This window comes from Dendrobates tinctorius, unplaced genomic scaffold, assembly GCF_039654945.1.
Source record: "Dendrobates tinctorius isolate UK_male_01 unplaced genomic scaffold, ASM3965494v1 ptg000021l, whole genome shotgun sequence".
Classification (NCBI taxonomy): Eukaryota; Metazoa; Chordata; class Amphibia; order Anura; family Dendrobatidae; genus Dendrobates; species Dendrobates tinctorius.
This window is the reverse complement of record NW_027361689.1, coordinates 8,844,939-8,866,008: the sequence shown is the minus strand read 5'-3', so window position 1 is coordinate 8,866,008 and position 21,070 is coordinate 8,844,939. Positions and strand designations below refer to the sequence as shown.

The following is a 21,070-nucleotide window of genomic DNA, read 5'->3' as shown; positions in this document are numbered from 1 at the left end:
AGTCCGTAATGCGCTGGGTCCTGGATCCGGTTAGTTGGTAAGGAGTCGGTTCCAGTGACCTTCACACAGTCCTTGGACTCGGATGGCTGTAGGCGGAACGGGATGGCTTAGGCCCAGATGGTTGCTGATATAACCAGGTAACACAGGATACTGATATGCTGTGGAAACAGACAGCATTAGAGAATGCACAGAGACTGCAGATGCAGCGCAGACAGGTTAGCATGAGAACCGGATGTAGCAATGATAGATCTTGTTCCTCCGGCGCTCTCCCTATGGAGGAGAGGCCAGAAATAGCAGCCAGTGTGCTGCCATTGGTTAATTGTATTTTTTGAATAATGCGCGCCGCCCCTTTAAGAATGCAAGAGAGCGGGCGGGAGTGCCCTAATAGTCTTAGCTACAGATCTCCTCACAGGGCGCCAGGAGGAGGAGTCAGGAGGGAGGACAGAATGCTGAGCAACAGCCTGAGAGGCTTGAGGTGAGTGCCCAGACCGGAAAGCAGCGGCAGGCGGACAGGGGCCAGATGTAACAGCGACAGACCTGGGTGCAGCGCCAGGACGGGGACCGGGTGTAACAATATATATATGTCTCAAGACAGAAAAACATTTACCATAAAAATCTGAATTAAAGATCACTATCTGATGATGAATTCTCTTTAACCTTACTAAAATGGTAGTCTCTTTCCTCATCATATTATGTTTAGTTGACTATTTTCCCTCTCTGCTGGTCAGTCAGTGACCCAGATAACATCCCTCCAATCTAATCTAACGTTTACAGCACCGCTCTTCCACCTTTCCACGTAAACTTCTTATACTTTCTTATGGCTGAAATGTCAACATGTGACTCTGCTAGAACCCCACTCATTCATATAATCCTTTATTAATCTCCACTATATTTACCATTTGCATTGAAATCTAATACCACTAACATTTCCACTTACACTGGCATCCGACATCCAAAGGATCCATACTCCAAACTTCCCCACAGTTGTTCATGTTGATCTCGGTAACAAGTCTCACTTATTTTCCAAAGAACCCCCATTTTAGCAAAGGAGCGTAAACTTAATACTTCAATAAACTCTCTTTATGAGAATAGTGCTTCACACAGACATTTAATATGTTGCGTTACGCTTAATAGAAAATTATAGAACACCTTCTAGAATTAATATTATCCAGTCAAGTAACTGTCTTCCCTTGAATATCATTGACTCAGAGTAACTGCTCTTAAAAGGTCACATCAATGATAAATAGATCATGAGCTAAAGATTATTGCACCACTGAGAAATCAAATAATCAGATTTTCGGTGCAATTACCTGTTACAACATATACCATGATGATGAATTCCTGCTCAAAGAAAGCAATTTTTGAGTGGGCATCTTTAAGATTCTGTAAAGAATTTAACCCAAGACTTTCTCTGAAAATAACTTATGACATTCTTCTGCAATATATATTTTTTTCATTTCTATTTTTTTAATTAATCTACTAATAAGCAAAACATTTTTGCATATTAGTAGAAATAAAGCAAAGGTATGATATGGCTTGTTAGAAATTTTCTCCCTTTTATGCTGTGGCACAAGCATGACTTGTTTAAGGCTCCGTGAAGCATTGATGAATATCTGAGGTACAATATTGCAGTAGACATTTCTTCTAGTCTAATGGAAAAGATAGCTAAGAGGGGAAATGACACTATTGTACTTGGAATGTAAAGCCAACATGTTCTGCAGGACTTCATAATGTAAAGGATTGCAAACTCCAGCTCACATGGATTATGCAGTTGAATAAGCAATCCCAACATGTAATTGATATTTCATTATTCCCTAACAACTGAATAATGGGTTTTGCCACAAACAAAGTGCATTTTAATTAATAGATCTTGGAATTAAAATGAGTTCCACACTTGGATGTGTTAAAAAATGTTCCTGTGCTGAGATAATATTATAAATGTGCCACTGCTGTGCACTGTGTAATGGCCGTGTCTTAAGGTACTGTCACACTTAGCGATGCGCCAGCGATCCCGACCAGCGATATGACGCAGTCAGGATCGCTGGTGCATCGCTAAGTGGTCGCTAGTGAGCTGCCACACAGGCAGATCTCACCAGCGATGCAGTAGCGGTCGGGGGTCGTTACTTACCTGTCAGATGAGACGATCCTGATGTCCTCCCGCCCGCGTCCACGCGTCTCTCGTCGGCGCCACAGTAAGCCCAGCAGGAAGCTGACGACGAGAAATGGCCCAGGAAGTTCTCAAGCGATCAGCGAGAGCCAGCGGGGGAGCCGGTCGCAGGTAAGTATCAGACATAGCGATATCGCTAGCAATATCTCTGCAACGTCACAAAAACCAGTGACGGTACAGCGATATTGCTAGCGATATCGCTTAGTGTGACAGGCCCTTTAATCAGGCATGGAAATGTTTTACCTTACAGAAGGAACAAGCTGAAATGACTGTACTCTCTTTTGCTTCCTCCCCTGCCCAGGAGATGTGGCATCTGCAGACCATTTTCTAGCATGGCCACAGACAGACATTACACACAACATAGTGGGGACACATTTTAGAAACTATTTTTTAACACAGCCTGTTGTTAAACTTATCTTTGTTCAAGATCTATTGATTAAAATGTGCTTTGCTCATTGGACAAACCCTTGAATACTGTGAATATACTGTATTTTTCAGATTATAAAACACACTTTTTTCCCCAAAATTTTGGGGGAAAATGGGGATGTGTTTTATAAAGCGGATATATCTTACCTGCACCATTGTATCAGACCACAGGCTGGGATGAGGGGGGTGTCCGGCGGTGCTGCGGGTGCCCAGCAGTGCTGTGGGGGTGTCTGGCGGTGCTGCAGGGGTGTCCGGTGCTGCGGTGGCTCTGCTGAAATTTTGTGAAAGGTCAGAGCCTCCGCAGTTCCATGGTTTCCTATGCAGTGGACTCTGGGAAAATGGCCACCGGGGGTGGCGCATGTGCAGATGGAGATCTCAGCACCAAGATCTCGGGAGATAAGATCTCAGCGCTGAGATCTCATCTCCCGAGATCTTGGTGCCAAGATCTCCATCTGTGCATGCCCCGCCCCCGGCATGCATTTTCCCCGAGTCCAACACATAAGAAACCATGGAACTGCAGGGGCTCTGACCTTTCACAAAATGTCGGCAGAGCCCCCGCAGTGCCGGAGACACCCGCAGCAGCACCAGACACACCCGCAGCAGCACTGGACACTCGCAGCAGTATCGGACACCCGCAGAAGCACCAGACACCCACAGCGGTGAGCCACACATTGGAACACCCCCTCATCCCAGCCTGCGGCCTGCAGCATCACCTCACTCCTGCCTCCTCTAGCAGTGACCCTGGGACCCCGCTTCACCGCAGCCACAACCCCCGGTAAGAAACAAGATGCATGGATTATAAGAAGCACCACCATTTTATTAAAAAAAAAATCCCTGTATTTCTCCTCAAAATTTGGGGGAGAGCATCTTATAAATCGAAAATTGGAAAATTTAAGACTACTCATCGGCAGAAGTAATAAAATCCTAGCCTTTGTTTATCCTTAGTCGACATTGGACAAGTCTTTCAGCAGTGCTCAATTTTACGGTCAAAATAACACAGATTCTGCTTACTTTGTGCCTATGCACTGCGCAGTTTCTCCGTGTTCAGCAGAACTGCACATGCACAATTTGCCCACCCACACTGCAGGGTGGGTTTGTGCAGAGTAGACTACTCTGACTATACAGACATTGTCTACATTCATTATGGGTTGCTGAGATGTATTTTAGCTGAGCAATGGACATAGAGCTTCTGGGAACTGAGGTTTCAAGAAACAAGAAGCAGGACATTGTGATGTAACAACAAGGATTCTCCTCTAGCTTGACAGCAGCATGAATGAGAGCTAAAACCTAAATGTACTTTTTGGAGAACCAAATTGGTTATTTCTTGGGACATGGATAAAACTTTACAAGTTACAACTGTTCTGTACTTTTGGAGAAAAAAATGTCCAAAGGTGATGCAATTTGTGCCAGATTATATATTACAAATAAAGTGTGGATTTTTCACATAACAATGTGGCCAATGTACTTACCGTTTTTTTCGGACTATAAGATGAATTTTTTCCTCCAAGAATGTGGAGGAAAAGGGGAGCATTTTATAGTCCAAATGTACCTGCTCTGGCTGTGGATGGGGAGGTAAATGAGTGATAGCAGCGGAGCAGTGGATCACAAGAGGCAGGAACCAGTGACTGCTGCTAACTCCTGTGCCCACTGCTAAAAAGAAATGGATATTTACTGCATTTCATGCCCATGGGAGTGGAGAGCAATTAAAACTCATTTCTCTTTAATAGCGACTGTTAGCCTCAGAAGCCATATTCCTGCAGCTGCAGGGCTTTCGCATGTGTCTGCTACTTAAGGGAATGAATAATCACTGCTCTCCACTCCCACAGGCATGGAATGCAGTGAATATTCATTCTCTTTAGTAGTGGGCACACGAGAATGCTCGGCAGCTGCAGGTAGCTGGCGGTTGTGGCTAACACTCTTCAGGCTTATAAAGAGCAATGACTATTCACTATTTACTGCTCTCCATGCACATAGTCTCGGCATGGAGAGCAATGAGTATTCTGGCAGTTGTCTTCAGCTTGTAAGCAGTGACATCACTCCCATGCGCTGCTTACAAGCATAAATCAGCTGCTGGCATCGGAACAGGAAGCTGTGAGGGAGTTCAGGAAGGTATGTATAATGAGACTCATTGCTAAGGAAAGTAAAACAAACCCCAAACTATTCTTTAATTACATAAACAGTAAAAAGATTAAAATTGATGGTGTCGGCCCTTTAAACAATGACGGTGAAATCATAGAGAGCGATGTGGGAAAAGCAAATGTTTTAAATACTTTTTACTCAACAGTGTTCACACAGGAAAAAGATTTGCCAGGGGAAATGCAGAGTGATAATGTAAACTCCCCATTAAGTATTACCTGCCTAACCCAGGAAGAAGTGCAGAACCGCCTTAGTAAGATTAAAATTGACAAATCACCAGGCCCTGATGGCATTCACCCTCGGGTATTAAGGGAGTTAAGTTATGTGATAGACAGGCCTCTATCCCTTATGTTTAAAGACTCTATAGAAACAGTGTCTGTTCTTTTTGATTGGCGGCAAGCAAATGTGGCACCAATATTCAAAAAGTTGTGTAAAAGGGAACCTGTAAACTATAGGTCGGTAAGCTTAACATCTGTTGTGGGTAAAATTTTTGAAGGGTTTCTAAGGGATACCATTATGGAATATCTCAATGTTAATAAATGTTTAACTCCATATCAACATAGATTTATGAAGGATCGCTCCTGTCAAACTAACCTGATCAGCTTCTATGAGGATGTAAGCTCTCAAATGGACCAAGGAGAATCATTGGATGTCATTTATCTCGACTTCTCTAAAGCATTTGACACTGTCCCACATAAAAGATTGGTAAGTAAGATGAGAAAGCTTGGGCTAGGGGAAAATGTGTGTAGATGGGTAGGTAGCTGGCTTAGTGATAGAAAACAAAGAGTGGTTATTAATGGTGCATACTCAGATTGGGCTAGGGTTACTAGTGGGGTACCACAGGGTTCTGTATTGGGCCCTACTATTTAATATATTTATTAACGATATAGTGGATGGCTTACACAGTAAAATATCAGTATTTGCAGATGATACAAAACTATGTAAGGTAGTTAACACAAAGGAGGACAGTTTGCAACTACAGACAGATTTGAGTAAATTGGAAAATTGAGCTGAAAAATGGCAAATGAGGTTTAACACAGATAAGTGTAAGGTTATGCACATGGGAAGGAGAAACAGATGCTACAATTACTTACTAAATGGGAAACTGCTGGGGAAATCAGACATGGAAAAAGACTTAGGCATCTTAGTCAATAAGAAGCTAAATTGGAGTGCCCAGTGTCAGGCAGCTGCCACCAAAGCAAATAGGGTCATGGGATGCATTAGAAGAGATCTGGGGACACGAGATGAAAACATAATTCTCCCTCTGTACAAATCACTCGTCAGACCACACTTGGAGTATGGTGTGCAATTTTGGACGCCGGTGCTCAAGAAAGACATTACTGAACTTGAAAGGGTTCAAAGGCGGGCTACTAACATGATAAATGGAGTTGGTTCACTACAATACCCAGAAAGGTTATCAAAATTAGGTCTATTTACTCAAGAAAAGAGAAGACTTAGGGGAGACCTAATATATATGTACAAGTATATCAGAGGGCAATACAGAGATCTCTCCAATAAACTGTTTGTAACAAGGACTGTGACAAGAACAAGGGGGCATTCTCTTCGTTTGGAGGAAAGACAATTTCTGCACCAGCATAGAAGAGGGTTCTTCACGGTGAGAGCAGTGAGGCTCTGGAATTCTCTTCCTGAGGAAGTGGTGATGGCCAACTCACTGAATGAATTTAAGAAAGGAATGGATGCTTTTCTTGTGAGTAACAGTATAGAAGGTTACGAATAACAGAATATTATAGGTAGATGGTTGACCCAGCTTAGGGGAAGGAATTATTTTCCCTATGGACAAAATTGGCTTCTACTCTGTGGGTTTTTTGCCTTCCCCAGGATCAACAATGCAGAACAGCTGCACTAAAAATAGGCTGAACTAGATGGACATAAGGTCTTCCTTCAGCCTTCAAAACTATGTTACTATGTTACTTTAATGGCTTATGTTTTTTTACATTTTTTTCTGATGGGGCCTTGCATACAAGGATGGGGATGGGGCAATGCAAACCAGGATTTAGATGGAGGCCCCACATAGCATTGATAGGAATGAGAGGGCCATGCTTACTAGGATAGGGATAATGGGGACATGCTTAACAGGCTAGGGATGAGGGGGACATGCCTACTAGGCTAGGAATGAGAGGGTCATGCATACCAGGATAAGGTTGAGGAGGCAATATATACCAGAATAAGGATGAGGGTGCCATGTATACCAGGATGGGGATGATGGGGCCATGCATACCAGGATAGGGATGAGGGTGCCATGTATACCAGGATAGGGATGAGGGGGCATTGCATACCAAGATGAGGATGAGGGGTCATACATACCAGGATAGGGATGAGGGGGCCATGCACACCAGGATAGGGATGAGGGGGCCATACATACCATGATGGGGATGAGGGGACCATATATACCAGGATAGGGGATATTAGCACAGAATTGACCACATTTTTTGCTTCAATTTTTTTTTTCTAATATCCTCCTCTAAAACCTAGGTGCATCTTATGGTCTGGTGCAGCTTACAGTCTGAAAAATATGGTATTATTCAATTTTAGACAATTTAAAATTGAACTGGATGCATCAAAATTTATCACAATGGTTCATACTGGATGATAAGTATAACATTACTTTGGATACCTTTAGTCCAATATTACCATGCTAAAATTGTGTTTCAATGAGCAACATAATAAACTAAATCTTTTTCTGGAAGCTATGCTACTTTCCCACCACACCATGTCTCATTGTTGGTGCAGAAAGTATTTAAAATCCCAAATTGATGTGGCACACAAACAAATTTAGGCACATTTTGAAGATCAAATCTGTTTCAGGATTTCAAAGGATGCCAAGTTGAGTAACAGACAGGTGCCTTTAAATAAGTTTAAAATAAAAATAAATAGAGGGGGCGCGCACTAAGGCGGTAAATGAGGGACACCAGCGTGTTTAACAAAGGTAATCCACTCACCTGATGTGGTTCTGAAGGGTCACAACCACCTAAGGAAGTTTTGGCCGCTGCAGATACCGGGATGCAGATAAAACAATAGAGAAGTGAAAAGCCGGGGTTTGTCCGCGCTAGACCACAAGGAACCAACCGAAGATGCAAGCAAACCTTTATTCACATTCAAGCCAACGCGTTTCATAGCCTCCTGGCCACTTCATCAGGGCAGCAATGTTACAGTCAGTTAACAAGAAACCATTATATACATTACGCAGATGACATCTGAATGATGTCAGTTCCTGTGGGAACGCCCACATTGAACTGAAAAACTTGAAAGTTATCATCCTAATGGAAAAATATTATAAAACTGTAGATAAAAACATTTATCTAATCTAAAATGCTAAAACTGATATTCAACATATATAAAAAATATAAAATTATGTAAATCGATGTGCAATTTAGCAAAAATGATTGGAGCTTAGAACCCATGTTTTAGCAGCTAAACAATGGATTAAGGACATAATTACCAATTCTAGCTGCTTTTAGCTTCTGCAGTCATTATCTAAGGTTACTTTAAAGCTTCAGCACCATGATTACATCATCTAGGTAAAAGAACATTGGGGGGTTTTGAACTTATATAAGCCCACACTCATTGTTTAGCCGCTGAAACATGGGTTCTATAAGCTCCAATCATTTTTGCTGAATTGCATGTTTTTATCTACAGTTTTATAATATTTTTCCATCAGGATGATAACTTTCAGGTTTTTCAGTTCAATGTGGGCATTCCCACAGGAAGAGACATCATTCAGATGTCATCTGCGTAATGTATATAATGGTTTCTTGTTAACTGACTGTAACATTGCTGCCATGATGAAGTGGCCAGGAGGCCATGAAATGCGTTGGCTTGAATGTGAATAAAGGTTTGCTTGCATCTTCGGTTGGTTCCTTGTGGTCTAGCGCGGACAAACAACAGCTTTTCTCTTCTCTATTGTTTTAAATAAGTTTAGAGGAAATCCCTCCAGTTATCATCTTTACCTAGACTAGCATAAAATGTGCAAATATTAATGAATGAATAAGAAGGTTTTGATCGAAAGTCTGCTGGAATTAGATGCGCAAAAAAATTCAAACGTTTCCTAACAAATTTAGCACATTTTTGAGTTGTTTCTTCACTGGAGTAGGTCAATGCAGCTATGCCAAATTTTTGCTATCATTTATTACATTTTTTGTTTAAAGTATATGAAAAGTGTTTGGCCTTGGTTTTTACAAGAGACGAGAAGATCGATCCGCAGAAGAACAAGTCCTAGTCGATTTTCCTGAAATTTGTGGTTTTGCACAAATTTGAAGATTTTGAGATTCTTTTCACAATTAAAACTTGCCATGCACTCTTTCCAACACTGTTAAAGCATCATATTAATGTCATTTTGCATTACTGAGCATGCCTCCCTGCAATATTCTGTATAACATCTGTCACCTTATCATACCTTGTAAAATGGTGGTCAGTTCGTGGGCCATCACATATTTTATGGCCGTATGGTGTTGGCACAGAGCGCCTGAGCCGCCTCCCTCAGTTTCATTGGTTGGCTGTGAATCACATGATCATCACCTGACTTGAGAAAGCAAGTGAAAATATTCAAAACGCACTGTGGCGATCTTTGTACTCACTATTGGTAACAATTATGGCCTTTATCTATGGGTAAGAGTATTTCTCATGATCATTGTGAAATTTATGCTTACCATGCTTAATACAATTTGACTATGATGCCATTACTATTAAGGAATATTTGATCTACCAATAGTATATAATTGCTTTCTTTGTATAAATAAAGTTTACCTTTTTAACCACTTAAACTCCAATTTCTCCTGTTTACAATATATCTTTGGAGTGGTTTTCTTTTTGTTTTCTTGTGAAATTCTCATTTACATATGCTGGTGTTAAGGGCATGTCACACTAAGAGATATCGCTAGCAATATCGCTATAACTAGTGACGTTATAGCGATATTGCTAGCGATATCTCTGTGTCTGATACTTACCTACGACCGGCTCCCCCGCTGGTTCTTGCTGATCGCGCGAGAACGTTCAGGACTGTTTCTCGTCGTCAGCTTCCTGTGGCGCTTCCTGCTGTGACGACGAGCGACGCGTGGAGCCGGGCGGGAGGACGCAGGATCACCTGGTGTGACAGGTAAGTAGCGATCCCCGTCCCCAGCGATGTCGCTGGTGAGATCTGCCTGTGTGGCAGCTCACTAGCGACCACTTAGCGATGTACCAGTGATCCTGACCGCGTCATATCGTTGGTCGGGATCGCTGGTACATCGCTAAGTGTGACAGTACCTTTAGTCACAAGCATTATGCATTTGGGTTTTCTTTTGTTGTTAACATATTTTTCTGTGCTTTTCACAGTTGAATCCAAACCTATAATGGACTATAGGCCCCGTGACAACACATGGCTTAATGATGTGTTCAAAGATGACTGCAGTTCTTTTATGGAGGTTACTGGTAAAAATTTAGGTTTTAAGATTTACTTAGAAAAAGGACCAGAATCTAATGGAAAGAAGCGCTTTTGCAAAAGTACAGTATGTACAAAAGAGATTAATCCATAGAGGTCTTAGATTTCAGGTGTTCTCATCATTCCCAAGTGAGGATGATATATTTAAAACTAGATGGGAAGAACTATCTAATGTGTGTTTAAATGGGTATATCGAACTGCTGAGGGATTTGAACTGAAACTCCTTAACAGAGATGGAAACTGAAATTGAGACTCTACAAACTATGCTGAAAAAAGAGATGTCTGATGATGTGTTGAAAAAATTCAAAAGGGAAATGGATCAGAAGCTCCAGAAAAGGACTACTGAAATACAGACAGTTAAATTCAAGAACTTCTAGAGTGACCTGAACGATAAGATTGCAAATGAAGAAATAGCACTGACTCATCATGTTCCTTGTTGAGAATTAGTTTGGCTTACCATTCCAAGGTCTACCTTAATTAAGTCATTTACTTTTATGTGATGACCAACAACCCTCATATAGAAACACCCGTGATGGGAAGATAGGGGAGGCCAATCCACCAAGAGGATTAAGGTAAGACCAGACAGGCCGCTTAAAATAAGGGAACACTGGGAAAACAACTTCAAAATAAGTCCTAAGGAGGGTTACAGGTAATAAATGTATCTTCTCATGTGTTTACAGGTGCAGCTTGAGGTTATGGGTAGGGGGCTGACATTCTCTCCAACTAATTCATTTCTTAATTTCACAGCTTCAAAGTAAACCAGGAATCTTCTCTGCTCTCAACAAGACAGATAAGCACGCCTACACAGAAGAGCAATGCCAGGAATCCATGAAGCAAGCAGGAGGGCAGCATCGCAAGAAGATGTGAGGCGCTGTACCCGGACCTGCGACACCCATTGGACCGGGCCGCCCCCCTGGGTGAGTGGAATTAAACATATTTTTCTTATCTTGCAGGTCGGATCGGGGGCTTATATACAGCATTATAGAATGCTGTAGATAAGCCCTGAAAGGCAGTGGTGGCCAAAACAGCTGACAGGTTCCCTTTAAAGGATTTGCACATTTTTTTCACACAAGCTCATTTTGAAGAAGTTGCTCAGTAGGAATGTACTACTACATGAATTTCAGAGTCATAGTAAGAGGGTGGCTTTTGTGGCTTTGGAAGATTTGCTTAGTATTGAAATTCTTGCAAATTTATTTGCCGCAAATCAAAATTTTGTGGAAAATATTACTAAGTTGGAAAATTAGAATTTTATCCCTTTCACAACATTTGCAGAATATATATGTCACGGTCAGGAAGGCGTTCCCAATCAATGCAGTATACAGTATGTACGTCATGGTGATTGACTGCCCACAGGAGGCCGTGCCTGGGAGAACGCTAACAGGTGTCAGCTGATTCTGACAGCTGACACCTGGAACTCACTGCCAGGAGTGGTGCCTGCACCGCTCCCAGCAGTTTAACATGCTAAATACTGCAAATGATATCGACTACAGCATTTAGAAAGCAGACAGAGGGAAGGAGCCCCCTCTGCCCTCTGATAGGCATCCTCTGCTCCAGTGGTGGGATTCAAATTTTTAACAACAGGTTCTGTGTTTGTGTGTAGGAAAACCACCCCCATTTTTAAGCAACACCCATTTTAAGCCACACCCATTATTAAACCACACCCATTTACACACACCTTTTCCTCAAACATATACAAGTAGGGGCGCAGTCAAACAGTTGAAAAAAAAATAAATTGGAATGGTCCCCAATAGGCAGGCACAGGTCCCAATAGGCAGGCATAGGTCCCTATAGACAGCACAGGTCCCCAATAGGCAGCATTGTTCCTTATAGGCAGCATTGGTCCCCAATAGGCAGCATTGGTCCCCAGTAGGCAGCATTGTTCCCCAATAGGCAGGCACAGGTCCCCAATAGGCAGCATTGTTCCCTATAAGCAGCACAGGTCCATAATAGGCAGCACAGGTCCCCAATAGGCAGCATTGTTTCCTATAGGCAGCACAGGTCCCCAATAAGCAGCATTGTTCCCCAATAGGCAGCATTGTTCCCCAACAGGCAGCACAGGTCCCCAATAGGCAACACTGTTCCCCAATAGGCAGCACAGGTCAATAATAGGCAGCACAGGTCCCCAATAGGCAGCATTGTTCCCTATAGGCAGCACAGGTCCCTAGTAGGCAGGCACAGGTCCCCAATAGGCAGGCACAGGTCTCTAGTAGGCAGCACAGGTCCCCAATAGCAGGCACAGGTCCCCAATAGGCAGGCACAAGTCCCTAGTAGGCAGCACAGGTCCCCAATAGGCAGGCACAGGTCCCTAGTAGGCAGCACAGGTCCCCATTAGGCAGGCACAGGTCCCTAATAGCCTAGGCAGCACTGCACAGGTCCCCAATAGTTAGGCACAGGTCCTTAGTAGGCAGCACAGGTCCCCAATAGGCAGGCACAGGTCCCTAACAGCATAGGCAGCACTGCACAGGTCCCCAATAGGCAGGCACAGGTCCCTAATAGGCAGCACTGCACAGGTCCCCAATAGGACACAGCACATACAGTAAAACTGACCTGGCGTTGGTTGAGTTGAGGGAGGCCTCCTGGATGGCCAGGCCCTGCACTGCCTGTCCTGCTCCTCCGGGTCACAGTGTGCACAGAAAGCAAATCACGCCTGGCCTGGGCTCAGCTCACATTGACTGGGCAGCGGTGACTCCTCCAGCGAGCTCAGCTCCAGCCTCCAGTTACCCACCAATAGCCGCACTGCGCCGCAGGAATCAGTGCGTGGGGCGGGGGCCGCCGGGGTGTGCTGTGCTCTGTCCAGTAGTCAGAGTAAGACAGAGCAGAGCACGTATCAATGCACGGTATCCAGCGGGCGGGGCTAGGAAGCAGAGCAAGAGTCCTCCTCTGCTCCTGCTCCTTGCCTGGCAGGCTGCAGCAACATCAAAGTACCGGATCGCGACTCTGGATCTCCCCAGTTCGGGGAACCAGCTGGTCTTTCAACAACTGGTTCCACCGAACTGGGGAGAACCGGCTGAATCCCACCCCTGAGCTGCTCTAAATCTCTGAGCACGCCAAAATACTCGGAGGACACCAGAGCATGCTCGGAAAAACCCGAGCAATGAGTATACTTGCTCATCACTATTTGTGACTGCTAGACAGCTTGAATACATGTGTGGAATGGCTGTTTGTCAGGGAATTCTCACATGTATTCAGCCTGTCTACAAGTCACAAATAATACACATAAGACAACGAAAACTAAATCTCCGAGCACGCCAAAATACTCAGAGGACTTGGGAAAACCCGAGCAACGAGTGTACTCGCTCATCACTAGTAACTACCTATAGCAAATGGACCAAAAAGATGTCAACTGCTTCCATGTGCTCTTTAGCTTAATAGCCTATGTCTACCAGTGTTGCTGCATTCAAGGTATGCATTACTCAAAGGCAAAACTGCACTCCTATAAGTATTTTATGCAGAAACAGATGTCAGATCCAAAAAAATAGCAATTTACCAGTGTCTGAGTGAGGATGTTGAGTGGTAATAATCTCAGTTGAACACGTTGCATCTGGTAAATCCAATGAGACCTTATAAGTTTATTAACCAGTCAATACTATTGGATATCTCATTAATAATGTTCTACATGAAGTTTATTTGTGCTAAGTGTTAAGAAAGGATGTGTAATAAACAATGACTGCAGATTCCAGGCACACTGCAATGTTAGTGGATGGCCGGAGATAATTCCTTCATGTCAACGTAAAATGTCACTTTTTTCCGGGCTCTTATTATCTTCCAGATGAATTGTTACAGGGCTGTAACTTCTGCTTTGCATTGATATAGTGATCTGTCAATGCCTTTATTTCAGGTCAGCAGCGAAGCCCAGAATGTAATCTAGAATTAGATAAAAATCCTCCAAAGATAAATACTTAATCAATGCACCCAATGGTTAAAAAGCCGTGGCCAGCGACACATTTAAATACCATAATTACAATATAAAGAAATTGAGATTTGCTTTAAAATATTGTGCCGGAGCATTAGAACCAGTGTAAAGGCAATAAATGGTAATGAAACGCGAGTGGTTCTCCCACAATGCAGTTCATTTGTCTGATCAAATGAACCCTATGATGAACCTATAAAGTTTATGAGTACAGGTTTCAAATAAATCTTCATATAAAAGTGACCACCAATGTGAAGAATTTTCTGCCTGTCTGACCGCTGTGTGGGGACTAAAGCTGTATTACACGTTCCTAAATGGACATCTGAAAGGTTTGGACCAGTGGAAATCTGTAACTTTTAACTAAATAAAATAAATAAAAAGTATCCTTGGTCCATTGGTGCTGATTCAATAAGTAAAAAATATGATGAATAGTGATGAAAAAATAAGGGGAATTTATCAGAAGGACAAAAAAATCTACATTTTTCATACCATAAAGTTAGATTTATGTGATTAGTAAAATTGGGATATTATGGTCTAGTCTTAAAGGGGTTTTACACATAGCGATATCGCTAAAATGTCACTGATTTTGTGACGCTATAGCGATATCGCTATGTGTGATCCTTACCTCCGACTGGCTCCCCCGCTGTCTGTCGCTGATCGCGCGAGAAGGTCCGGCTCCATTTCTCGTTGGGCGCTTCCTGCTGTGTGAGACGAGCGACGCTGGACGCGGGCGGGAGGACGTCTGGATCGCTGTGTGTGAAAGGTAAGTATCGTCCGCTGCGTCGCTGTGAGATCTTCCTGTGTGGAAGCTCACTAGCGATCATTTAGCGATGCACCAGCGATCCTGACCGGGTCGTATCGCTGAATGTAAAAGGCCCTTTATACTAGAGATCTTTCTACACTTAGACAAGTGGGAATCCTCCACATCTATAGGAAAGGTTTACTTAATCATAGAGACAGATACTTTACTGTAAGAGCAGTGAGATTATGGAACTGTTAGGCATCAGATTCCTGCAGCTGCACAGCAGGAATCCAGAGCCATACATCCTGCAGTCTCCCATTCCTTTCTGACTGCTCAGGGACCTGAACAGCAATCTCGGCAATCCAGGCACCCTGCTCAGACCAGCTCTCTGGGTCTGGAAGTTGCTGCCACCTCTGGACCAACAATGGTAGCGCAACCTGCTTTGCAGGAAACCACTCCAGAGGCTACGTTCTCTCGCCGCGCTACTGGGCATGCCCACGAGACGATCTCCCAGTGGAGATCGGGGGTCACATGCTCAGGTCCTTGTCCTGATCTGATTGGCCCATCTCAGAGGTCTGGAAGGTTCCGAAAGCGCATGGCTATAAAAGGCCCGAATGGCCGCTCGCCCATGCGCTAGTATAGACTATACTTGCAATGTGTGAATGGTGATGGATGTATGATTCTGGTGACTGACTCATTATGAAACCCCTTCCCTCTGATATTACGCATGTGGATAGGGAATTAGAGTTATAGTCAGCGCCAGTCAGTGGCAAGCCATATTTCACAGTGCATACCGCACTGCTACACTAGCGTCCGATAGTGTGATGCCTCACGGCACTGTCGTACAGCGGCAGTAGTTACCGCCGCGCTGCAGTTAACATCACTTACTGGTGTCCGCGGTAGTGACGCCGCACGCACGGAAGGTCAAGGCGGACACCGACCTCTGCCTTGGGCCGTGTCCTGTGACCATATACCGTGTGTACGCCAGCTGAGACCTGTGAAGCTAACAGGCTCGGCGTTTATGCTTTTTTTGTACTAAAGCACCTCTGTGAGTCCGCTCTGCGCACCTCGGGTGACGTTTAACCCGAGCGCAGTATACCGCCATATAGCTAGTCTGCCATTACTCAGCAGCGGTTGTTACACCTACTGCACGGTGGACCCCGTGCGGCGAACGCACTTCCTATTATTTATATTTAGTGCATTCTGCCATCCCTAACAGGAACTCTCTGCCACATGATGTTGTAATGGTTGATTCACTACTAAAATTTAATAAAGGTCTTGATATCTTTCCTGAAAAATATGATATTACAGGTTATGGGCACAAGATTATGTGATGGGGCATTGATCCAGGGAACTAGACTGATTGCCGTGTGGAGTGATGAAGGAATAATTCCCCTAATATGAAGCTATTAATGTCTGCCCCATAGGGGGTTTTCCTTTCCTCTGGATCAACATGTTAAGCTATAGGTGAAACTTGATGGGCTTAAGTCTACCTTCAACCATAAAACTATGAAACTATAATAGGGTTGTTACTAGTAATGAGAGAGCACTAAAATGCTCAGATGCTCGTTTCGAATAACGAATTTAATGGGAGTCAATGGGAAATCTGAGATATTTTCCGGCAGACCATACAAGGGGGTCTGGAGGACAGTGAAAATGGATGGAAAAAGTGCTGAATGGAAGGTAAACAGCATGGTAAGACCCCTGGAAACATCTCTGACTTCCAGATTGCTGCTGAGAACAATGGTGTCACATCGGGTTTCTAAGGGACGTGCGTCTCTTACAAACCCGATATGTACCTTAGTTACCAGCTCCCTGCATCAGCGCGCGGGTAACTAAGGTACACATCGGGTTTCTAAGTGACGCACGTCCCTTAGTAACCCGATGTGTACCTTAGTTACCAGCTGATCACTGGTGTCCCTCCTGTCACACGCAGTGATGTGTGCTGGCCAGCGGGAGACTAGTGATCAAAGAAATGTCCAGGGCTTTCCAAAAGCGATCAGCGATACCGGCAGGGGGGCCGGTCGCTGATAGGTGTCACACACAGCGATCACGCTGGTGAGATCGCTGTTGCGTCACAAAACTTGTGACTCAGCAGTAGTGTTGAGCGATACCGATATCGTGAAATATGGGATCGGATTGGATCGGACTGATACCAAAAAAGTATGGGCTATTGCCGATTCCGATACCAGAAACCAATGCAAGTCAATGGGACAGAAATATCGGAATTAAAATAAACCCTTTGTTTCCTTGTAGGTTAATTCTACTTGAAGAAAAACAACTAATAATAATGTAGAATGTATTGGGGGAGGTGGAGGAGACATAAAAGGCATAGAGGTTTAGCCCAATCAAATGGAATAGCAGGAATACATTTTTTTAAAAGACGATCGGAGTTACAAAGATATTGACTATGTTAACCTTTTTTATATTTTGTCATATATGTATGTTTCACTACTTTCATGCTCTTCACCTTCTTTTTTACTTCTCCCACACTTTCTCCTTCATGATCCTCAGCAGCAGCATCTTTTTCATTAACTTCTTCTTCACCTTATTCATCTTCTTCTTCTTCACCTTCTTCCTATTATTCTTTTTTTCTACATTCTTCATATTCAACTATTATTCTTCTTCATATTCTACTTCTTCATCTTCTTCCTATTCTTCTTCTTCATCATATTCTTATTTGTGACAGGCATTCCTGTAGTTGCTATCTATAAAAGTTTGAAGATTACACCAGCCGTTCTGCCTATGACAAAAGATTTACAACAGGATTTGTCCGCGTTCAGTTTGGCCTGCAGCAGCAGGCATTTTCCAGGGGCACCACGAGGAGGAACGGACTCACCCCCATACACTGCTTAGTCTTCTTCTGCTTATAATTTAGATAATATCTTTTGCTCTGATTTTTAGTCTTATGCTTAATGTTATCTTCATGTTCTTTGTCCTCTTGGTCAACTTCTTCATGGTCATCTTTTTGGTCTTCTTTTGGGTGGTCTTCAGGGTCGTTGTCAGGGAGATCCAGAGTGATTACCAAAAACCATTTCAAAAAGTTTGAACTTGGAAATGTAGCAGAAGGTACAAGAAGGCTGAGGAACTGCCTAGAACCAGCTGACGGTACTGGAACCCGGATGGGTAGCAGAAGGAACAAGAGCCAATGGAACTACTGAGAACCAGTTGATGGTACTGGAACCCAGTTACTAAGCTGGAGGTACCTGTGCTAGAAAGCACTACCAAGGACCAGAAGACGTTGCTGGAACTCGGATACCGAGAAGGAGGCACCTAAGCCAAAGGCACTGCCGAGAAACGGCTGACGGTGCTGGAACTCAGATGGGTAGCAGAAGGTACCCATGAAAAACAAAGTTGCAAGGCTGCAAGCCGGCCGCAGTTACCGAAACCCACAGTCCTACAGGGCGTGCGTGTCCTATTGGCACTACGGAACCAGCCTTTATTGCCAGAACCCGCAGCCCACATAGGAAGCACCTAAACTGCAGGCACCATAGAGTCGGCTAACCCGACCGCAACACGACAGGAAAATGTATTGGTGCAAAAGTGACGTTGACACTTCCCTGAAACAGCTGACGGTGCTGGAACCCGGAGGGGCAGCAGAAGGAACAAGAGCCAATGGCACTACCGAGGACCAGCTGAAGGTACTGGAACCTGGTGACTAAGCAGGAGGTACCTCTGCTAGAAAGCACTACCAAGGACCAGCAGACGTTGCTGGAACTCAGATACCGAGATGGAGGCACCTAAGCCAAAGGCACTGCCGAGAACCAGCTGATGGTGCTGGAACCCGGAGGGGCAGCAGAAGGAACAAAAGGCAATGGAACTGCCGAGGACCAGCTGACGGTGCTGGAACCCGGAAGGGTAGCAGAAGGAACAAGAGCCAATGGCACTACCGAGGACCAGCTGATGGTACTGGAACTCGGTGACTAAGCAGGAGGTACCTGTACTAGAAAGCACTACCAAGGACCAGCAGACGTTGCTGGAACTCGGATACCGAGAAGGAGGCACCTAAGCCAGGGGCACTGCCGAGAACCAGCAGACGGTGCTGGAACCCGGATGGGTAGCAGAAGGTACCCATGAAAAATAAAGTTGCAAGGCCGCGAGCCGGCCGCAGTTACCGAAACCCACAGTCCTACAGGGGGTGCTTGTCCTATTGGCACTACAGAACCAGCCTTTATTGCCAGAACCCGCAGCCCACATAGGAAGCACCTAAACTGCAGGCACTATAGAGTCGGCTAACCCGACCGCAACACGACAGGACAACGTATTGGTGACAAACTGATGTTGACACTTCCCAGAAACAGCTGGCGTGCTGGAACCAGACTGGCCAGGAAGGACTACCTGTGCCAAAGACACTTCTGAGCAGCAACTGGCGGTGTTGGAGCCCAGGGATTACAGTTCAAACAGAGAGGAGGAATAGTCCTAATTGCAGCAAGTTTAAAATCTTTAGTTGTGTGGGTGTGGACAGAGCAGGAGACAATGCCGTACACACAGCTGGGGATCAGCTGACATTACTGAACCCCAATAACACTGGAGCATACAGTATGTTGACTGTGCAGACGGCACTTCTGAGCAGCAACTGGCAGTGTTGGAGCCCAAGGTGTTATGAATGAGTCACCGAGGAGGAAAAAACAAAAAGCAAGCTAAACCCAGAAAACCGGAGAGGTTGGTAACTAGCAGATTGCAGACCCCTGATCCTATCCACAACAACTAGCAGTAGCCGTGGAGCTTGCCTACGGTGGTCCTAGACGCCTTGTCACGGCTGGAGAACTAAATAAGCCTAAAAAAAGAAAGGGAAAATCTAAACTGCCCCAGAGCAGACCCCAAAGCAATAGACAGCCCCCAACATGTATTGTCGGTGAAAAAAGATGAAAACACAGACACAGGTAGAAATATAGGTTGAGCAAACGATGGGGCCCTCGCTAACTAGAAAGGACAGTAAAGAAAAGCTGCTGTCTGCAATCCCTGCCAAAAAGAATGCCCAACACGTCTGATAGAAAAAGGCCCTGAAGTCGCTAGACTTCAAATCACTATATCAGCACTCAGGTATATTCTGAAGACAGAGCAAAAGAGATCAACTGATCAGAGACAAAATGGGGATTCAGCCCAGTCCCAGCCAGGGCTGGCTGAACACAAAAACTAAGTAAATCAGACAAAAACTCATATGAACAATAGCAGAGAAAACTTAGCTTTAGGAAGGCAGGAACCAAACTGGAAACCAGGAGCCACAGTCAGGAAAAATCACCAGCAAGAAACTAGGGAGTCGGCTGCTTACAATCCAATCAGAAACTCCTGATGTCCAATCGCAGTCCTCTTCCTCAGGTGGACGGTCCCTGCCATTTAGATCATCTTCATTACCTCCCTTCACCAACAGAGGGAGTCCAGATAGAGAACTCACTACTCCTCTGTCAGCACAGCCAGCTTCATAACCCTCACCAGAAGCCAGAGGCAAACCCGAAAATGAGCTCACAACCCCAGGGATTTCAGTTCAAACAGAGTGGAGGAAGAGTCCTAATTGCAGCAAGTTTAAAATCTTTAGTTGTGTGAGTATTGAACGAGCAGGAGACATAGCTGTACACACAGCTGGGGATCAGCTGACATTACTGAACCCCAATAACACTGGCGGTGTTGGAGCCCAGGATCAATCATGGTGTCGGCTGAGGCTTACTTGGAGCAAGTTTAAAATCTGATGTAGTGTGAATGTGGAGGGAGTAGGAGATATTGCCGGACACACGGCAGGGGAGCAGCTGGCGTTACTGAACCCCACTTACACAGGAGCTAGTGTTTTTCTATGTGCAGAAGGCACTTCTGAGCAACAACTGGCGGTGTTGGAGCCCAGGGTCAATCATGGAGTAGGCTGAGGCCTACTTGGAGCAAGTTTACAATCTTATGCAGTCTGATTTTGGAGGGAGCAGGAGATACTGCCGGACACACAGCAGGGGAGCAGCTGGCGTTACTGAACCCCACTAACACAGGAGCTAGTGTTTATTTCTGTGCAGACGGCACTTCTGAGCAACAACTGGCGGTGTTGGAGCCCAGGATCAATCATGGTGTAGGCTGAGGCCTACTTGGAGCAAGTTTAAAATCTGATGTAGTTTGAAAGTGGAGGGAGCAGGAGATATTGCCGGACACACAGCAGGGGAGCAGCTGGCGTTACTGAACTCCACTAACACAGGAGCTAGTGTTTTTTCTGTGCAGACGGCACTTCTGAGCAACAACTGGCAGTGTTGGAGCCCAGGATCAATCAAAGAATCA

General features: G+C 44.5%; 1 long non-coding RNA gene across 1 annotated transcript in view; it reads right to left on the bottom strand.

Annotated features, from left to right (window-relative positions):
- LOC141083718 (uncharacterized) overlaps positions 1-21,070 on the bottom strand; it is an 80,630-nt gene that overhangs the window by 21,711 nt on the left and 37,849 nt on the right. The gene's annotated exons all lie outside the window — the stretch shown is intronic.